This window comes from Agelaius phoeniceus, chromosome 7 (genome assembly GCF_051311805.1).
Source record: "Agelaius phoeniceus isolate bAgePho1 chromosome 7, bAgePho1.hap1, whole genome shotgun sequence".
Taxonomy (NCBI): Eukaryota; Metazoa; Chordata; class Aves; order Passeriformes; family Icteridae; genus Agelaius; species Agelaius phoeniceus.
In genome coordinates this window covers 30,353,850-30,374,267 of record NC_135271.1, presented here as the reverse complement: position 1 = coordinate 30,374,267, position 20,418 = coordinate 30,353,850, and the positions used below count along the sequence as shown (strand labels likewise).

Genomic DNA, 20,418 nt, shown 5'->3' with positions numbered 1-20,418 from the left:
GAAAAGCTTTTCTAGGAACAAGATTTTTCACTTCAGTAATGCAGCATTTCCCTTGGTGTAATATGTACTGATGAAAGTGTAAAAGTGTTTTGGGAGAGCCTAGCTGTGATAAATCCTTTGCTAAATAATGACATTGTGACTGAAAAATTCATAACTGGTAATTGTCTGCTCTGTTTCAGATTATTTACTGTGTCATTATTATGATATTCAATATTGTCCATGAGGCAGAATTCTTGGAGAAGATCCAGTTAGTTTTAACTCAGAGTGTCCCTTTCTTTGTTGTTATCCTTGGTTTAAGGTGACAGTCACTGGTGCTTCAGACACTTCTTAAGCAACTGAAAATATTGGAAAATAACATGCTGGTTGGAAAGATCTTGATCCTTCCTCATGTCTCTCTGCAATAAACTTTCCTGGTGCATGTTCTTGTGTGTCATCCCTACAACTGATTTGTATTTCAGTCTCCTGATTTATTCTGAATCTATTTCAAAGGCAGTATTTTGTGACTCTGTCCCTGATCACCGTGCAGAGGTGGAATAGGACTGTGTAGGTGTGGCTTCTCTTAAGCCATCCTACCATGTCATTTCTCTTAAGTGCTGTTCTGTATCACTGTAATAATGACCATCTGTTTGAACCCCGTGTTGAATCCTGTTATACCAGACACTGTGCAAAAATATGTTGTCATTCCTATCTACAGTCCATATAAATGCTTATATGTTCATTAGCACTTCAAAAGGTCCTAAATAATATTGCAGAAGGCTTGACTTATTTGAGGTTGTTTCTTGGATAAAAAAGAATTGAGACATCCAGAAAGCATGTCAGTCTCCCTGTTAAGTAATGCCTTTATTGGTTTTCCCATATTTTATCATGGTTAGATGTGAAGTTGAAAAATATGAATTCATCTGATTTCCAAGAAAAGAAAGTATTTTGATTGATTCTTAAAATATTTAAATTACAGAAAAACATCTGACAAACTGAAATGTATACACTTAAAGTCTGCAGGTGTTTTTCAGGCTGCAATTTTTCTTGGAAGCTTTACTGCCAAACTTGCACTTTCTATAACCAGCTTTTTTATTAGCAAAGAAAATGTTTTTCATCCTCAGCAGATTGTATTATTAAATGTGGTATCTCTAAGCATGATGTGCTAAATGGCAAAAACATATATTGAAAAACACAACTGGGAGGCTGTGAATAATACTTCAGGAAACAAACTTCTGGTCTTTCATTAGTTCATTTTTATTAAGTAAAAATGTCTTTCAGAAGAATCATAACATTTGAAGCTTATAAAATTGATTCTGGCTTTTTTCCCAGACATACTTTTTACTATCAAATATATGTCTCTCATTCTCCTCTGTCACAGAGAGAAAAAAAAAGCCTAACAGAATCTAACAGAATTATGTTTTTTCAGATATGTGTGCATATATAATCTGCTCAGTATCGAATATGTATTGTAGGTGTAGATGCTACAAGACGAATTTAGATTTGCCTTGTCAAACTTCTGTGTCAGATTGCCTGGAGCTTTGGTTCTAGCTGTTTGTGGTTGGCAATGTCCTTTCCTGCCTTGAAGTGGATACCAAAGTGATCAGCTGCATAGGGCTTTGCTTACACTTCTCAACTTCTGGATTTAACACAGACCGTCCCTTCAGTGTGGTGTTGTATTTGAATGGGTTATTTCAGAGATGGACCCTTTCTGATCTTCTGATTGGTGTTATCATCTCAGTCCTTTGTCTCTTTTCAGATGAATTGTACTTTTTCTTCTTACAATACAGGTTTATCTATTTTTACTGTTAGTCTGCAGGTTATTGAGAAAAATAGTAAGCCCTTAGAAGCTTGAGTTTTCTGTTGCTTTACAGCAATTGATACAAGTGATGCATTCCTCCAAGGCATTGCTACACAGAGTCTGTGCTTGCATTCTGCATTTCAGTGGGTGCTTTCTGCTTTGTACTATATTATGGGTGAGGCAAATTATCTGATACCATTTCTTGGATCAATGGATATGTTTTAATATCTACATTTTAAAAATCCATTAGCTGAAACCTGGCAGCATTAAAAAAATTTAGCAATCTTTGACAAGGAGTTTTGTGGCAGTTGGATGATCTTAAACAGATTAGCACAAGCTGAAAGCAAGGTTGTCCTATCATAGTATGTATTGTTCCTTTTAATTCCCACAGTCTGGTGTAGTTATAAAATATTTTTACAAAATATTTTTTAAATGTTCACTTTCATATAGCAAGAGTAATGAAACATACAGGTCCTATTTAGTGGAATATAAATTCTTCTATTTTTAGTGAGTACTCCCTTGAATGGGTATTCAGCAACTTAAAAGAAGCTAAACCTCAGACATTAAGAATTGTTTAGGCATATGGATTAATAAATGAGTTCAAAAGAAGAGTGCTCTTTGCTTGCATTAGATAGTACAGTTCTCATAAATACCTTTTCCTGGTCATAATCAGAGTTCAGTGATTATTAGAAACCTTAGCCTGGTTCCTCCCTGCTTTTCATCCATGGTGAAACACTACCATATTGAAATCAATGAGCATTGTGAGATTTCAACCCAGGTAATTACTAATTGCTTTTTCCTCCTTGTATAATATGCGGCACGGGCTGATGGTGGTAGTGTTCGATTCTCTTTAGCCTTATCCCTTCTGTAACAATTTCTACCCCCTGATACAGCTGATACAATGTGAGAGCAAGAGGGTGGAATCCCTCAAATGATTTTGTGCCTAAGTACTACAGGGGTGCTTAACACAGTGGCCAGCCCAGTACTGAGGGAAGTCATATCAAAGCCTTACGAACTCTCGGCATCGCTTGGGTACACTTAAAAAGGAAGATATAGAAAATTAAGACCTAAATGTGGAATATCTCTCCTGTGGCAGAGAATAAGAATTACAGGGCTCAGCCTGTCATCTTTGCTGATTATGGCCAGTCCCAGATATCAAGAAAATAAAGAGATTTAAAAAACCCCAGATAGTCCACGTGCTTGCTCTTGAATCAATCCTCATTTCAATCTGAGCAGTAAAACTCCAGTAGTTACAGTTCTTGGGGTTAGTGGGTATTGCTCAAATTCCATTAGTTCAGTGAGCTACAAAATTCATAGAAATCTGTTCACTAGGAATGTGAAAGGGCCTCCTGGCCCTCAGAAATGTTTAAATCTCAAGGGGATTTATGGAAGCAAGTCTGCTTATGGATAAATATTTTTCTTTTGGTGAATAGTTGTTTACGCCACAAATATTGAAGAACATCACACAAGATGTGATGCCTTTTAAGGCATGTGTTCCATGTAGTTTTGAATTATTTCATGAATTGGATGTTGACAAAACTTGTGTTTTCATTTAGTATTTCTATTACAGGCTGTTGTCGAAATCAGTGGTTTAGCAGAGTATGTGGATTCATACCATCAGTCTGGTGTAGTGCTTAAGGCTTGGTTTATCCTTTATCCCATGCCTGATTACATAGAACCATTAGTGTGTATTTCCTCTGAACTCTGCTTAAAATACCTTCTCAGTCAAATCCCAAGTGAAGAAGTTGAAAGAAAGCTGAAACTCACTATTAAAAGTTTGCACACTAAATCTTCTAAATGAACTTTACTTCTGTTAATTTCAAGTTACATTGATAAAATACTGTTTTCTTTCTAGATGCTGTACATAGCTTTAAGCCAGGCTTATATAACAGCTGTTTGAGTGTGATAAATAATAAACATTTAAAGTGAAAACTTGCTATCCTGCATCTAGTACTGAACTGATATAGTTCAACTTGCTGACATTTTAACTTCTGACCATTTCCCAAGTAATTTCTATTATATTTTGCATACCACCACTCTCTTGACCTTTGAAAAATATATTTTTGACTACCAGTGCAAACCCTTTTCTTGAAGTATTAACGAAAATAGACAAACAAGCTCTATTCTGTTTATTCCCACAGCACCCTATCCACATATTCCTGAGCGCAGGTTAGTGGAATCAGGTACAATTTTGTTTTAGTGTAATAAAAATACTCATTACAATATGATTTTTGTGTGACCTAATCTTTCAGAAACTGAGTCCTTCAAAGAAGTCATGCTGTTCTGAAAGGACTTGTTATAAAGGAACTTGTTTGAGTAACTTAGTCTTTTATACTTAATTCTCTCTGGGGATAATACTGGAGACTCTCAGTACAATTAAGGAAAGATTAAAAGCTCAGTACAGACTTATTTTCTTTTTTCTTCCTTTCTGCCAATATCCTTCAAGCCTGTATCCTCTCTGGAAGCATGAAACATTTTTCAAATGCCTTTTTTCTTTCTGCTGTCATTTCTCAGTGTTCTGGTATCTCTCTCTTCCACAGATTTATTAATACGGTTTCCCTTTCTACATTTGTCACTTCTGTTCCTGCTAGCATTTAATGGAAGCTTTGTTGAGTTCTGCTTAAGGGTTTATTGGGTGTTTCTCCTTAGGTTTATCTGTGACATTTGGATCTTACTAGATAACCAGCAATCATGAAGAAGTAAAGAAATAAGTCTTGCACTGTTAAAGGTGGTGACAACTATGTCATCACTTAGTATTTCTTAGCACATTTGCTCTGCAGAGCTAAAGGAGTGAAATGTAGTAAAAGTGTAGACAATTAAGCAGATATGTCTGAATACACTGATGCAGCACCAGAGTTAATTCCTATACCCATTTTACATAATGTGTTATCAAGGAAGAGCTACACTCCAGTCTGAGCCTGTAATAGCTGGAGCATTTACTTATGCTGTTGCTGTGGTATGGTTGAAAGATTATATGCTTTGGTATTATAAGAAATTCACATCGAAACTTTGATTTTTGTTTCTTTCTGATGTATTTACATACATCTGCCATATGGAGTTGCCTTATAGAGGGTGCTGCCTGCATCTGACCTCATATACAAAAGATACTTGGTGTAATTTTATTCTAAGAAGCAGACTTTTCCTATTTTAACAAGAGAATGCAGATTTTTTTCTGCCTTTTAAACTTTCTGAATATTCAACTTCAGGACTGATATGCTACCAATCAGCCCACTAAGTATTGATACTTGAGTGGATTCTTGTCAATTTTGCACACTAAAGTTATGGGAAGGTGTGAGGCAAAGGAAGTTCTGCAAATGCTTCCAGCCCCAGCAGCAGTAGGAATACATATTTTCCTAATACAAGAGTTCTCTAAGACATTGATTTTACATGGGTATCCATACTGTTAATTGGAGTATCATTTCAAAATGGTAGGCAAATTTCCTTTCCTGGTATCCATTAACTGGACAAAGTCTTTGGATAAGAACTGAGTTAATTTGTATTGAATAAAATACAGTAAATGGTTGTGATATCCTGGAGGAGACCATGAGTTATATTTTCCCTTCTTATTTAACAAAATAATTCAAACTACTAGTATGAGGTTTCTGCTTTTTAATGTGGGAATGAACAACTCACAAAAAACAATCTGTGAAACTGGTCAGCAAGTAGCTGCTACAGAGAGATGGAGAGGTACTTTGTATTTGCCTGCCTTGCTTGAAATTGATGTGGGGTTTGAATCAATAATAAATGCATTTAAAAGTCTGCTTTGCAAATTTTTTTTGTGAACAACAGCCTTTTCACAAAACAGTGTTTTGTTCATTCCTTCCCCTCCCACTTCCCTCTCCTTATTAGCTATCTTCCCTTTTAGTAGAGTTCTACTGTGTTTTTTTTTTCAGTAGAGGAGTGATGTTTAATTAAAAGTTACTTGCATGTTTTCAATTATAGATGATAATTTGTTTGACTTTACACTCTCAATTGCCTTGAGTAATTTCCTGTGGAAATACATATAATCCATTTGCATGTTTGGAGTATTAGTGTGTTGTTTGCATAGCTTGTGTGTAACACTTAAGGAAACCACTGGAGCCTGGAAAGAGCAGATGATGCTTTTTGTGCCAGTGATACAATGGCTATTCTTTCCTCTCCTTGCTGAATAGTTATGGAAACAACTTTTTTCACAGAACTGGAAGCTACGTTATCAAACCAATATGATGTTTCAGTAAAAATTGGGAGTTTGGCAGGGGGGCCAGCAGTAATGTTACATCCATAAGCACTTGACATATATCAGTGCTGATTGGTGTTAATTCCTAACTTCATGGTCTCATGTAGTGTAGCAGAGAAAATAGATATTAACACACCCCAATATGTTGATATATATCAGAATTTCATTATAGACAAATATGTAGCTTTTAGCTACTGAAGATAAGGTAGCAGGAGGCTTACATGTTATTGCATCATGTATTAAAACCACAGTATATGGTCTACCAAAATGAACTCTTGTGTTCAGTCCAAGTGGAACACAGTATATCATTCTGCTCTCCAGGGTTCAGAAGACATGAACTCAAAACAGGGAGAGGTGAAGAGAAGGACTACAGTGGTAAGGGAGATGGACTGTCTGTTTTATATGATAAAAGCACATTCTGGGTTAGTCTTGTTGGTGTGAAAGCCGATCTGGAATTTAGTTGGTGCCTGTAAGTACACAAGACCACCATTCAGGGGGTGTAAAGTGTAAAAGCATGGTGCTGCTCAGGAGCAGATGGGTACGAAGCAGCTTGAGTGTTTCAGTGTACACCAAAAGTTTCTTTCTAACCATCAGAATGATGCAGTTCCAGACAAACTTCTGATAGGAGTTTGGGGACAATATAAATGGTAATGTTTGAAGTGGAGTTGATTTTTTGGAATGATTCTATGTGTATCTGCAGTAGAAGCTGCAACGCTGTTTGTACGCCAGATTTAAAGATTTCAGGCTAAAGGCTAAGTACCTGTTTTGTAGTACAGCAAATGAAATGGCCAGGTGCTGTCAGCTCAGTGCTGGGGATGCCTTGAAGCTCTTTTTTCACATACCTTCCCTCAGGAGATTGTCACTTTTTCTGGATGCCCTTCTTCAGTCATGCATTTCATTCCTTATCAACATCACGCAAAAAGAGGAGGAAAGCTGGGGAGGCTTGAAGTAGTCTCATGCAGTCCCACACCAAGATCTAAAGCTGCCTTTGAACAAATACTCTGCTAATGATTGTTCTTAGGTCTTTGTTACATTCTGTCCCCAAGGTTGTGTGCTCCTGTGGCACACAATGTATAGTCCAGAAAACACTTTGAAATGGATGTGACCACATTAGACTTCCATATTAGAGCAAAAATAGTCTTCTGTTTTAGCATTTTTTATAAAGTAATGAGTTGATTCAGTTTCACTTTCTTTCCTGGTTAGGGTAAGACAGTCCATATAATGTATTTTAAGAATGAATGCTGATAATAGACATTGAATAGGTCTTTATGAATAGCTAGAATTTTTCTGCTGCTCAAATATTGCTAGTGTTCAAGCAGCATACATTTCTTGTTTGATATTCAGGTATGACATTTGGCTCTTAAAAACAGAGAGAAATACTTCTATGATCAGAAAGAGTAGCAGCTAGGAACAGCAGTGATGTGAGTCATTTTGACAGTGAGCAGACTTGTCAGAATGTTCACATTTTCAAGACAAGATGGTCTAAGACATCAATTTTTTTCCTAAATATTTTTCGAAGTCCTTATAAAAATTTAAACAGCTGTGCCTCATGGTGTCTTGTATTGAAAAGATAATGAATTAACAATTGTATTTTACTGCTAAAATAGTAGGTGTTTACTGCAAAGTGAAAATAGTAACAAAAAGATTGTCATGTTCTTTGTAATACTTTGTAATACTTTGAATTTGCCAATCCCATAGTGTAAAATATATCAATCCTAAGGCAAAAAGAAAGATTTTGTAATGAATGAATACACTGTAAGGCACTGAAATAATTTTTAACTTAATCAATTTATATATTAAGTACTTTTAACATAGAAGGCACTTAACTTGCTTTTTTTTCTCCTAAACCCTGTTTCTATGAATTAATTTCACATTGTCCATTCTTTGGGATAAACTAGAGTTTCACTGTGTGTAGCACAATACCTTTGTGGTACAAAGTGAAGATCCTGTGGTTTTGGCTGAAATGTTGCTGCATTACAACCATCTCTTGCCTAGGGCCCTCTGCATAGGAGAATATTCCTTTAACAGAATAAATCACTAGAAGACTATAGCACACTTACTGGAACCATTCTTCTGTATCTCTGACTACTGTTCTTGCCAAAAGTGTTGAAAAATAGGCTCGGTGGATAAAAAATTTTATTTGTGTGGGACTACCTGCTTTGCAATGGTTTCAGAAAGAAAAAAAAATTGTGCTATGTTCACTGCCTCTTTAATTCGGATTGCCAATGGTAATGCGGGCTCTATGCTGAAGAGAGGTAGGATACAGAAGCAGAAACATTAGTGCTAATCTGCTGCAGAAGGACGAGATAAATCAGCACAGCTCTCATACATCACTGAGAGAGAAGCTGATTGCAACTTGACCATGTGCCTAAGTGGTCACATCAGCAACAAGAACGGAGCATGGATAAAAAACCTAAAATGTATCCTTAGGGCTACTTGCTGTGCACGACCTATAATAACACATCAATGTAAGTTTAAGATTCCTTTTTTGCTTGTTTCCTTCTGTTGCAATTGTTGTTGTTTACTAGAGTATATTTTTATTTTGCATAGATTTAGGGAAAATGCAATGGAGCTTAATACTAAGCAGATAATACTTGGATACTGTTTATGTCTGTGAATAGTAATGGGCTTATTGCTGTGCGTCTCAACATAGTTCTTTCTTTGAAGATGTTTTAATATTTAATCCTGTAAGTCATATTCTGGGAATTGAGGAAGGTTTTGAATGAGATGATGGTGAGATCTTCCTTTATAATTTCTGTCATCTTATGTTTCAAAATGATCTTTAAAAAATTTATTTTTACTGTGAGAATTTTTGCTTTCTATAAATTTTTTTCAGTTAAGAAAAGTGCTCATAAAGACTGATTTATCTGGACCTTTTTATTCATGAATTTAGTGCAGATGGTAATTTTCCTGCATTTTTAAAAATTTGTGCAATTGTTTAATTTAGTGTCATTTAAGCATCTGCAAAAAGGGAAGGCAGGGATAAGATGAAAACTGAATAAGCATTGATTGCTAGTCTGAAAATTAAATTTTAAAAGTTTTTGCAGTAAATCTGATTTTGGTTCATTTTTACTGAATTAGATTATCATATTTAAATTGAGGCTACTGTACAGCAAACAAATGTGTGAAACTATCCTGGAGAGCACACATTTCCTGCTGTATCCGACATTAAAGATGTTGATTGTAGCTACTCAGGAGTATCCTAATTGTAGAATTCAGAGCAGCATGTTTAAATAATGCATGGGAAAATAAAAAGGAAAGGTGGAATTTTACTGTTCAGATGTTAAGGTGATGCTTTGCTCTAAGAGAAAAAATGTGTAGTAAAAGCTATTGATGTGGAATCTCAGGCTGTCTCTCATGGCTTTAGGCAAAAAGGCAGGGAAACCCAAAGCAGGTCTTGCTGTGCAGACTGAAAGCAAGGGAAATTTGGAAGCATTTATGAAAACCCACTAATATTTCTATATTTATTTACTTGTTTCTAGAGAAAGAAAGTGGCTTTAAACAAACTAATTATAAAATATGTTAAAAGGAGGTGTGAAAGGCACTTCAGTGATAGGACCTTGAGAAAGTAGGTATAAACATACAGAGCAACATCTATTTATTTTATAGCATTGTAACTATGCCCAAATATAGTAGCAGGAGGCTTAGAAGCAGCCTGTATGAGTGAATCTACAAATGGTTTATTTTTGTGGCAATTGAAAAATGCAGGGATAGTTGTGTGGCTGTTATCCTCTTCACAGACCTCAAATATTCAGCGTATGGGCCAGTTTCAGATTTTGTAACACAGGTGGTTTTTTTTAGATCTTAGCCAAAACAAAAGGTTTACCTGGTAGTAGTTGCAACTTTCCTACAGGACTGATGGATGGAGATAGAGAAGAGGGAAGGTAAAGCTGTGTTGCAAAAAGGGTGCTCATTCTTCCCAGCAGAATAAATAACCAACCTAGCCAACTGGCAGATGAAACATGGACCAAGTAGAGAGTTTATTTTTATACAAATGTGCATATGGATGATCACACAGGCCCTCAGTTGTACTTAGCTCCTGAAGCAGAGATGCCATTGGGAACTCACAGCTTTAGCAGTCTGACTTAGAAAATAGGAAACTCAAAAAGAGAGGAAAGCTGTACAGCAACAGGAAGCAAAGAGGAATGGTGATTTCTTTGATCTTGTTATGTCTGTTCTAGTGTACCCAATGTGGTCTTAAGTTGTCAACTCCATGGCAAAGATTCCTATGTTTTGTTCTTTGAAATATTCTCTTTACACATGACAGAGTAATATAATCAGTCTGGCTCCTCTTAATGGAGCTGGGCTTCAGTTGGTGAAATAAAGACATCCTTTTTTCCTGTCATCTGTGTTCATTGGAACAGCAGAAGATTATTGGGGTTGATGAAGATAACAAAACAAGTAATTTCCCTTGTTTTGAAGTTATTCTGAAGAGTTAGAATTCCTATATCTGCTACAATGCTCTATAGTTGTGTTGATGTTTTGATCTTAAAACAAACATTTGCTTCCGTGTGTTTCTGTGAAGTTTCATAATGCGGTCACACTTAAATTAGATGCTAAATTAATTGCAGTGCATATGACAAAACTGGAATTAGGCAACTGCTTTTTTAATGTTTCATTTTTAGTTAAAGAGACAAAAGTCTATTGTGGGCTGAATATGGTTGTGATGAACTTTCCATTTGACAAGACAAGGCTCACCCTCCTCCTCCAGAGTGAAATTCTGTGTTTGTCAGTCTGTTGCCCTGTTTCACTGTTACTTGTAAAGCTCTTTCACTAGACTCCAACAAGGTCTTAATTTTCACCTTCAGTTTTAGTCAATAAATTTATGCTAAGTAGTTTCTTGTGCTTTAAAATGTGCTAATGGACACTAATACCTGCACTTTCAGAGCTGCAGGGGGCTCCTGATGCCAATTTCAGCATACTGAATTTGCTTCTACTTATGATATTTAGGAAAACAACATAAAAATATTCTTATTACATTTGAGTTCAGTGAAAAATCTCCTGCCAACCAAAGCTGCCAAGGCAGGGCCTGAAACCTTAAAGCAGCATGAATCCTATGGTGGCATGACACCCAAACAGCAGGCTGTCCTGGGAAACAGACAGTCATAGGGGCTCAAACTGGGGCAGTTGAATATAATTTCTTCATTTTCTGTCTACAGAATAGTACATCTTCCATTTGAAGTTGAAAGTCTGACCCCTGTTATCTCTATTAGTGGCAAAAGGAAACTGTATTGGCCCAAGAAGAGGCCTTTCAAGTTCCATGATAGCAGAGAGAGTCAATTTCTGTACTGGTGCAATGAGTATATTGTGTCCCCATCCCAAAGCTTATGAAATCCGTGGCCAGGAAAAGGAATGACATGGCTTTCCATCCTCCTGCTCCTCCTAGTCCTTTTTGGGTTTAGTCACTTCTGATAAAAAAAGAGGCACAATTTTGCAAGAGAGACCTAAGAACTGCAGGTCTTTAAAGCATGCGTAAAAAGCTTCCATCTCACTATATGCATGCAGGCCTAAGAGCTCATTGATTTGTTCCACAAGTTCAATAATCACTTACCCATCTATGGAATTGCATCTGGAACACTCACAACCAACTTCTGGCATAAAATGTTAGCTCACAAGCTACAGTGTATAAAGCAGCCCTGATCAACAGCATCAGGTGCTGCCAGAAGTATGCTTAGAAGATTATGGTAAGTGACTTTGACCTCAGACAGTGTTGCACATGCTGTGAAGAGAATACATTTGTAACTGTCTCAACAAAGTGATCTCTCATCCAAATATCATCATCTTCTAGGGAAACAGAGAATCTCTGAAAGGGGAAAAAATATCTGTAAATTGACTCTAAAAGAAATCGTACCAATTACAGATTTTATGAAAAACAAACTATACCTTGATTGGGTCCTCTACAAAATTTTGGAACCTCTGTTGAAAACCATTAAAAAATTATAAGCTACTGAAGAAGATCATACTTGAGAGGAGTTTTCTTAGTATCTCCCTTCTAGTTTTCAGATAGTCTTTTCAAGCTTTCTAAATGTTGTCCATGAAGTGGATATATTCCAGAACATAGTGAACTGCATGGTATCAGACTACTGGGGCACAAAATACAGTGATCTCAAACAGGTAGCTCCTAAGGACAGCCACTCATCTGATCTTTCAGTCTTTTTAAAGAAAGACATATAATAATGAAGGTGTGTTCTAAAAGGGGATAATTCAGACTGATGCCTAAAACTCTGCTATTCAGTGAAAATCATAGACTCCTAATTAGGGTGTCAGTATTTTGTGACATTTTGTGAAGCTTTTAACAGTTTTTATTGCCTCTTTGATTATCCTGGAAAGTAAATAGTTACATATTGGATAACCATATGGATGATGTGTTAGTGTATTTAAAGAAGATTGCTCAGATGGCTCAGAGCCCATAGTGGCAATGCCAGGATTTTTATGCACTAAAAATCTAAACAAATAACTACAAGATGGAGGGAGCAATTACTGAAAGGAAAAGTGAGCAATAAAATGTAGAATTCACCTTTACCATCAGTGACAGATATTAAGGCCATGGGAGAAGTTATAATGTGACTTCTCATACTAAACTTGGGCTGTGTCCCAATTAGCTTTCCAGCTTCAGCAGGCAAAGTAGTATGGGGTGGTTGTTCCTTGTTTCCAGTCAACAGCACTGGGCTGCCAGTGATTTTTTAAAAGTCCAGGTTTCTATCCCACTTTTATATTTCCTCAATGACTGCAGTTGAACTGCCAGCAGAAGGGATGGAGAATCAGGTTGCACTTTTTACCACAAACCACACAAACCCCATTTCTCAGCATACCAGTGTACCATAACAACTTTTTATGATAACAAGGCCATTGAATAACCTGGCATGATTTTCCTGGGACAGATGATGAGTGGTGGGAGGAAGGAAGGAGGCAGAAAGAAAGGTGTGAGGGATAATAGAAGGAAAATTCTTGAGGGACTGAGTAATTTCTTTAGGAAGACACTTCCCATATTTTTTGTTCAGTGCTTGAACGCTGTTCATGCAATACATACAAATAGTCTCTTTGAGTGAAAAAGGACCTTGTAATCCAAGTCTACTCACTGAACTGTAAATGTAACCTCACTGAAGGAAAGGAATGGTTTGAAAGACTGACTCTCCCATATATTTTAGTCAGGATTTATCATGATCTGTAAAGCACATAATTCTCATAACAGGAAAGCTTCAGTTGTTTTGAACCCTGGCAATTTTTCATTTGAGAAATACCCAGGCAGCAAGCCTTCTCTCAGATGAGATAGAGTGGGCTGTTTTATATCAGGAACTGCATTTCCTATTTGGCTTCATCTGCCAGAAATTCTCTTGCCAAAAGCTCTGTCATTTCAGTTTTTATCTGTTTTTGAGGGGAAGTTAGTTAACTATCTCAGGAGCACCACCATCACTACAAAAAAATCTCTGCAGATAGTGAAAGGCTATGGAAAACTGATAATTGTACACAAATGCATAATTTTCCCCAGGCCATGATAAGTGATGATAAAATTGCCAGCTCCCTTTTACAGTGAAGAAGATTGTGGTATGGATATGATTTAATGTTAAAGTAATCTGTGGACAATTCTGAAACAACAAGGTAGCAAATATGTCTGGTCCATGCCTGTTACTACTTTTGCTGTGTTTATATATAATTCATAAAATGTTACAGCCAGTACCATGTTCTGGTACTGGATCTGTGTTGTCAAAGGAACACACAAACCCTGGTTAGATTTTTCAATGTCTTAAAAAAATTAAGCGTAATAATGAAAATTTTCATCATTTGGCTACAGGAGTCAGAGCTTTGTCCTTTTCAATTAGATTATATGCACAGACCAGACAGACCTCACTGGGACATCCCTTGCATGCATTTGATGGAAAATTTGACCAAAAGCGTTTGACGTCTGAACTAGCTGAAAGCTTAAACACACATGAGACAAAATTTTTTATACTATGTGATGAGAGTATTGCTGATTGTTAATTTATTGGTAGGCTGTTAGTAGAGAATATTTGAATATAAGTGTGGAGCTGAGCTTGCTGAGACTTTGTATGTGGTGCTCGGCAGTCAGAGATACCTTGGTTTCATGTGTTGCTAGTTATGTCAAGAATTACTTCTGTAGTGCATGGCATTATTCCAGATTGTATCTCAGCAAATGGATTATTCTTCAGTGCAAGGCTTTTCTAGGGAAGAGAATATCCAGGGTCCAGATTTGAAGGCTCCATTGCAGTTTTACAGTGCACCTGAGAAGAATGGTCAATTCTTTTTTTTGCTGAAAGCCTGTAATGTGTTTGCTGTCTGTGCCAAAAGGCAGTCAGCGAATGTTTGCAAAGGGAATTTGTGGGTGTGGATTTAAAAAAAGTAACTGAAGAGAGACTGTGGCAGAGAATAAAGTAACACATGACATATCACACACATGACATATCACTGCTTTTTTTCTTTTTTAAACTTCAAATTAATATCTGTAGTGTGCTAATAACTTCATGACAGTGGTGACTAAAATGATTGTTATCCTCGTTGTACATGCATTATAACCAGTTTTTAAAATGCCTAGCACCTATCCAAAAGGTTCTGTTACATTTTTACAACAGTGATGATAGTAGTGGTAGTGGAGTGAGGTGTTGCAGAACAAGGCCGTTGAGCAGGGGTGAAGAAAAGACTTTCTGAAAGAACAGAAACACTGCAAGAGTAACAGGAAGCTGTTAATGCAGTACAGCTCTCACTTCAAATATAGAGAGCAAGTGATCAGAAATACAAGCCCACTTGTATTCTTTATTATCTGAGAACATTTGTTCCCATGGAACTCAGTCTTGAAGGTGCTGGTCCTGCTTTTCACTCCAATATGCTCTCCCTAATTGACTGTATTTTTATTCTTATATGTACATAAAGTCCTCCAAATAATGTAAGCACAAAAATTTGGTGTAGAAAGAATTTTATTAAAAACTAGATGTTAGTGTTCCAAAGGAGACTAGAGGATCTCCTGGGATTACTGAGTAGATGGGAGGAGTGGATTGCCTCAGGCATAGCCCAGGGCCATTAATTACAGCTAGTCATTAATTCTCCTGTAATGCCCAGTGCTGATGCCACTGTTCCTGTTACAACACAGAAACAGGAAGCTGACTGACCTGTGGACTTTGATGAGTTATGTTATTCTTATAATGATTACTTATATTTTTAAATGCTTATCGCTGAAGTGTTCATCAGAGTTTCAGCTTGTAAGCTTCATGTCTTTCCAGAGAGTTAACGTTTCGTTTGCTACTCACAGGAAGCCTTCAAATAGCTCTTGAAAACACTATAGCCTTTATGAGGTATGCTCTGTATATATGCTCTGGGAAAGTAAAATTGACATAGATACTCTCTAAAAAAATCAGTATACCTATTTTCATATCTAGAGAAAATGAAAATTGAGTATATGGTTCCCTTACTCTGTGGTTGCCATATAAGGCAAAGTGCAGTCTAAATTCTAAGGACCAAAACCTAAAGATGTAGTTTTTGGGTTGGTTTTGAAAAGAAAAAAGTCCTGAAATTTTAATGAGTTTATTTCATTTCCTGAACAAATGCTAATAAAGAACAGAATAGTTATAATTTAGAAGAATATAAACCAACCAATAAAATATAAACCAGTATAAACTAACTTCCATCATATACCATTTACATGCATGCTCATGTGCTCAGCACTGAACAGTGAAAACATTGCTGGACTGATTGTAAAGTGCAGGAGGAAAAAGTTCAGGAGCAAGAGACAGCCCCCAGCACCCAGCTTAGCAGATCATGTGGACACACATGACTCTAAGCAGCACAGAGTTTAGGTAGCAAACAGCAGCTGTGAGAATTTCCGGATTGCTAGACTTGCATGTCTGTTTAAATGATCTTAAAATGTTTTTCTCAAGAAGAAAGTTATTCATCTGACCTTTTGCATAGAGTCCTTCTTTGTCAGGGATCCCAAAGTGTTTTACAGATGCCGAGGTTTAGCACTGACATGCACATGTCAGAGGGAAAATTAACAGAGTGACTGCACCATGGTTGCACAGGAGTTTGGCAGTGCAGAAATATGACTACTGATGGGCTTCACTCCTGCTTTCCCTGAAAGGCCATACAGCAGCACTGCATAGCACCCCAGTCGGGAGCGTGAGAGACTTTACTCAGCTGGAAATATAGGTGAGTTGACAGCACTCCTAGCCTGTATGAGAACACTGCTAAATTACTTAGAGAAGAAGCAGCAGTTGAACTCTATAATTAGCACTTGTGGTGAAGACATGGATTTGTATTGCTGAAATGTGAAATTCCAGCACTACATTGATTCCAAGAAACAAGATATAATGTTATTTGAGGGTTGATTTAGGATAAATAACCACTTCCTAAGGTGTGTTTGTTCTCATTATTTACCCAGCTGGACCTTGTTTATTTATGAATTCAGTATTGATCACAGGAATGTTGAAGCATATTAAAGCAAAAGAGGATAGACTGTCTTTGGGTATACCAAAAGGTTTGAAGTTTATGGGATATATTTGTAGGAGAAGTTGTACTTGAAGTTCCATAATGGCAATATGGTAGAAGATCGGTATATGGATTTTTCCCTCTACTTGTATGTTAAATCTCATTGACTCTTGTGCCTATTTCATACCCATAGTGGGAGTAGAGCCTAAAGCCAATGTTCTGTCTTTTTAAAAAGACTAGCTAGAATTCTTTTCCATTCAATTATGTTTGATAATTCTAAGATTTCAGAATGAGTGTTTTAAAAATGGTTTATGTTGTTCCTTTTCCTTCTCTGAATTTGCTGTTACAGTTTCACTTGTCACTGTGCAGGAGGAGATGAGGGAAGGAGGTAGTAGCCCTCTTTGCTGTGCCTATCTTCCCCCTTTCCTCTGGCTCAAAATAAGTCCTATACAGGGCTTTCAGAGAAAAAGAGGGGTGGGAGGAGGGGAAAGAGGAAGAGGACAGGAGAAACAAAGTGAGAATGGAAGGAAACATTTGCTCTCTGGCGTCATTATGAGGTCAACATGCATCTATCACCCATATGAAAAACCCTGTAATATAAATTAGACCATTTTAGTCATAATGAGGATTTACTCTTCTATAGCTGGGACTTGGCTAATAAAGTCTTAATTTCATTCTTCTCTGATCCAATAATTTTTAAATACGGAACATGCTAAATGGTAATTGATTCAGCAAACAGGTCCCTCAGAGATTTGTGTTTTACCAGGTGAATCACAGGAACTAAGTGATCTTCTGATCCTGCTGTTCAGTGATATTTTGGGTGAGGCTGTATCGAGTACCCCCCACTGACCAAAGCAGTCCTGCAGGCCCCCACAGAGAGTTGTTCTCAGTGACAGTGCATGCACAGTCCTGAAGAATTCATGTGGAGTTAGGGGTTTATCTCTTTATCTCAGAAAGCTGGAAGTAGTTTCCTCTGTTAAGATTCTTTTTTCCAGACAGATCTCCTGTCTGTTAGCTTTAATTGTCTGTGCGGTCTGGAGTATTCCAGCCTTCTGTTACAAAGGTTATTCTATAGAAAGGAGTGTCTGAAATGGAAAGTGTGGAGCTCTGTGAACACATAGCAGAGCTGTGTGTGTTGTACACAAATGAAGGTCTGAACTACCAGTACATACAGAGACAACTGGAAACTATTGGGTTAACCCATCCAAAGATTGTAGTGACTTCCTGCTCCCTGGCTCAAATATTTCAGAGAGGTACAAGCAATTCTTATGTGCTGTTCTCAAAGAGACATCACAGCAGCTTGATGGTGACTTACTGCTATTTGAATTTATCTGGTTTGAGTTTCCTCTTTCTTTGAAAGGACTTAAACTTTTTTTTAAACTTCCTTCCTGATGTTTGTCTTTTTTCCAGATTCCAAAATTAGATCAAGTCACATTTCCTCATGGAACTTCGGCTTCAAGGAGGCATTGAGCTATTGCAGCCCCTAGTCTGAAGGTTCCTGCTCCAGTGGATGACCTGCACTGTCATGCACAATATACAAAAACAATTGGACAATGGCAAACTTAAAAAGTTAATGCATGTCCTGCTTACTGTCCCATCCCCCTCAGCTTGTGCTTTCTGACACTTGCTTGATGTCGCTGAGTCCTTTTTGTTGAAAGTGCTGTTTAGTCCATGACTTGCCTGCTGCATTCTCATTTGACCTGTTAACTGCTAAAGCAAAAAAAGTTATTTTAAGAATTGGCTTGTCAAATAGAGCATATCTCCTCCCTTCAAAGACCTCTGAAGATTAATATTTGATTAAAATGTGACTGCAGCATTAAAATGGGTGCCCTGTCTCTTTTTACAAATGAATGGCTGGCAAAGTTGTGTACTGTCTAGTTTTTAATTGGCAAATTATTCAGTTAGTGCTTCAGGGGGAGTTGCAGGGGAGGACAAGGAGTTAGATGATTTTTAGATATATTCATTACCACTTTTATCCTTAGAGATAGTCTGAATATGATTAAATCCCTACATGCATCCACAGATTCAGTTTAAATTTCTTCTCTGGAAATAAATAAGAGGACATGCTCTAAATAATGGAATAATATCCCAGGTCCTCACTTGGGCAATCCATATCAAAACCATGAGGCTGGATTTATGGTCATTCAATGGTGGCTGTACCTGTGACCCATGCAGCTGCTGCACTGTTCTTTTTGCCTGCCTCTGTTTGTTTGCTGCATTCTTTTTAAATTCCAGTGAATGGCTGCTGATGAAATCTGCTCTCAGAAAAATTTCAAGACCCAATTCCTATCCATTTATATAGTCTGATGGATCAGAAAGACAACCTAATGTTTAGATATTACTGTATGCTCTACAGGATACTCTAGGGCAGTGCATATGGAGAGGGAAAGTAATGGGTAGGCTCAGTGTACAGTTACCAGTGTACAGCTACCTGCTAGTTACTCTAGCACTGTTAGGAACACCTATCAGTCTGCTGCAGAACATACCATGGAGTAGGGTATCAGGAAACAGAAAGAAGCACAGCTTGGATCAGTTTGATTTTACTTTGGAGTTTGAAAGAGAAGAGACCGTTCCATTTGGTGTGAATGAGTTTGATATTGCAACCGTTGCCTCTGTAAGTAGTGTGATCCAATGTTACAGCTCAGGAGAGTTAAGATAATTCTCAAGAGGGCTCCAGAAACACCCTTTGACTGGATCTCTTGTGTCAGTGTGGGGCTCCTATGAAGGTCTTTCACTAATTTTCTTGTCTCAGTAGTTGTGTGCTGACTTTTTATTAGAAACAGAACAGCAGAAAATATTGTGAAATGAAATAATGAAGACTGAAGGGTTGTTGTTATCTCCCAAGGACTCTCTTCCGAACTAGGAAGCTTGGTAGAAGTGAGATATCTGGGCAACCTCTTGTACCTGGATTCTCCCAGCCATGTAGACAGGCAGAGCACTATGGGTGGCAGCTGCAGTCAGTGTTTGGTTGTTTTTTGTTTTTTTTTAAATGTGCTCCATGATCTGGAAGACATACAATTGGGAATGATTGATTATTCTGGAGATTCATTTTCATACAGTTGGAGACAGTGAGACATTGCATGAAAATTCAGGGCAGTCAGCACTCAACTGTCATTTGAACTTTTCCCTCAGTGGAAAAATGATTTTTAATTAGAAGAAAGATCATACAGATAGGTTCTTGAGTCACCTTCATGTTATATTTTTCTTTTCTGGCTGATGTTAATTAAATCAGTTCAGTGAGGTACTCTGAAATGCACTATGGAGTAGAGTGTACGCAGTATGTGCATATATATGCATCTTTGTTTCCATTGAAAGGCTGTTAAAATTGTATTTCTAAGATGTAAAAACAACTTTATGGAACAGTGGAAAGCAAAACCAAGTGCTGTGTTGCTTTTTAGAGGTTTTTAGTATGCTTTGGTTACTTTTACAAATGTCTAACTGGTCTACTGCAGGAAAGTGTAGATAGTTTCTCATGTTACAGGGCAGAGGCAAATTTTGTCTCAACACTTGTTGTCCCTTTCTGGCTGTTCTTTCTTGGCTGCGTGGCAGTTTCTAAAAGACCCAAATCTGTTCACTGATCCCAGTTCATGGTAGGGCCCCCTTCCCAACCTTTGCAGACCTGGCCAAGAAGATGACATGGGCACAGGAGTAGGAGCCAGTGACTGGCAGGGCTTAGGCCATTGTTGTGTGGAATGTTTTGTTTTGTGGAACCATGGCCAATAGCCATGGGCTGCATGAGGAGGTGTGAAGGGCTTGGTTGTAATTGGGATTTGTGCTGGTTCTTCAGAAAAGGAATTCTAAGAAAAGAGGTCTAAACAGACTAACACACATGGTGTGTTGCCACTCAATGTCATCAGTGTCTGCTACAAAGTTGTAAAGCTAGAAAGGCAGGTAATTAGGTGCTGATGAAGATTGACTACAGGAGGGAGGAAAAAGGTTCTAAGAGGGTGGTATTGAATAACTACATCCATTACTGCCTTGTACTCCTTGA

The 20,418-nt window shown here is 37.5% G+C and overlaps 1 protein-coding gene across 4 annotated transcripts in view; it reads left to right on the top strand.

The window, feature by feature from the left end:
* RAPGEF4 (Rap guanine nucleotide exchange factor 4) overlaps positions 1-20,418 on the top strand; it is a 141,566-nt gene that overhangs the window by 29,941 nt on the left and 91,207 nt on the right. Inside the window, exon 1 of one of the 4 annotated variants that reach the window (XM_077181400.1) lies at positions 8,249-8,461. The exons of the other annotated variants lie outside the window; for them this stretch is intronic. The gene's annotated coding sequence lies outside the window, so the exon portion shown is untranslated. Of the gene's footprint in view, positions 1-8,248; positions 8,462-20,418 lie in introns of those variants that run through there. 4 annotated transcript variants of the gene reach the window in all.